The 1,474-nt window shown below is 42.0% G+C and overlaps 1 non-coding gene across 1 annotated transcript; it reads right to left on the reverse strand.

Moving 5' to 3' along the window:
* Positions 1-763: 763 nt before the first annotated feature.
* LOC119935884 lies at positions 764-901 on the reverse strand. The gene has a single exon (XR_005453483.1). It is a non-coding gene; the product is annotated as a small nucleolar RNA SNORA7 (small nucleolar RNA).
* Between the last annotated feature and the right edge of the window lie 573 nt (positions 902-1,474).

Raw genomic sequence — 1,474 nt, forward strand, 5'->3', positions numbered from 1 at the left:
GACACCATCCCTGTCCCCCTTGGGGCTCGCAGTCTAAGTGGGGTGGGATAGCAGGTTTTGAATCCCAATTTTACAGATGAAGAAACTGAGGTAAGTTAAGTGAATTGCTTAAGGTCATACAACAGGCTACTGGCAAAGCTGGGATTAGAACACCGGTCCTCTGACACCCAGGCCCAAGCCTCTTTCTGCTAGTTCACATTGCTTCCCAACTCTGTTCACTGGGTGTGTATGGTGTTCCTCTTAGATTGTGTGCCCCATGAAGAACAGTGACTATGCCCTTCCAATTAAGTTCTATCTACCCCAAAGTTTAATACATCACTTGGCACATAGTAAGTTCTTAACAAACACTGTAACTAGCTCACTTCAGCATAAGATCAAACTTATTCAGCAAATTCAGAAATACCCCTGCAGGAATAGAACATCAATGAAACTCTGCTACCAATAATCTGACCGAAACAACCCAAAATAACTAGGTATCCTCTAGACAGAGAGTGAGAATGAGGAGCATGTTTTTATTGCATGGAAACTATAAGACCTTGTCTTGTCTTATGCTGTTGAGTCATCTCCGACCCATAGTGACTCAACGGGCACAACTCCCAGTACACCCTGCTCTCCATCTGCCATCATTCTGGTAGTTTATCCATAGTGCTTTTTTGGTAAAAATACAGAAGTGGTTTACCATTGCCTTCTTCCATGCAGTAAAATTGAGTCTCTACCCTCACCTCTCTCTCTTGTTGCTGCTGCCCAGCAGAGGTGAGTTTTGACTTGCAGTAGATTGTCTTCCACTTGCTAGCCACTGCCCAAGCTAGGAATGGAATGGGTATGCCTCTATTTGACTCTTCCTCCTGTAGCTGAGACTGGTAGAGTACTGGACACTCTCCAGGTGTGATCCTGAGAGGGACACAGGGAACTCAGGAGGTCTTTAAGACCTTGGAGACCATTAAATCAGTAAAAGAATACAATTTATTTGAATGCAACATTTCCTCTCACTGACAATCTCTTCTCTGGTGTCCAGTTGCCTGTACTTACATCATGGTGACTAACAGCCAAGATGATGATGTTTTGAAAGAGAAGAGACAAAGATAAATTTCAGTCTTTTCTCTTGGACAACTGAAATAAAGCAACATCTTCTGTGGCTAAGTACATGACGCCTTAAGTCAACAGGAATTCATCTATATGCTTAGGATTTTTCAGGTGAAAAGAAAAACAACTACTCTGTCAATCCTCCAGGGGATTGTACAGAAAGAAATTGAAGAGCTCTAAGAATGAAATACAGTTTTAGGGAATTGCTAGTCAAATTGGAATTCATTTCTTACCCGCTCTCCCTCTCATTTAGACTGTGAGCCCCATGTGGGACAGGGACTGTGTCTAACCTGATTTATCTTGCATCTACCCCTGCTTGGCTTAGTACAATAAACACCTAACAAATATTATTATTATTTGAAGACCACTTACTGAAGTTTATATTCTGATA

Source organism: Tachyglossus aculeatus, chromosome 12 (genome assembly GCF_015852505.1).
Source record: "Tachyglossus aculeatus isolate mTacAcu1 chromosome 12, mTacAcu1.pri, whole genome shotgun sequence".
NCBI classification, from domain to species: Eukaryota; Metazoa; Chordata; class Mammalia; order Monotremata; family Tachyglossidae; genus Tachyglossus; species Tachyglossus aculeatus.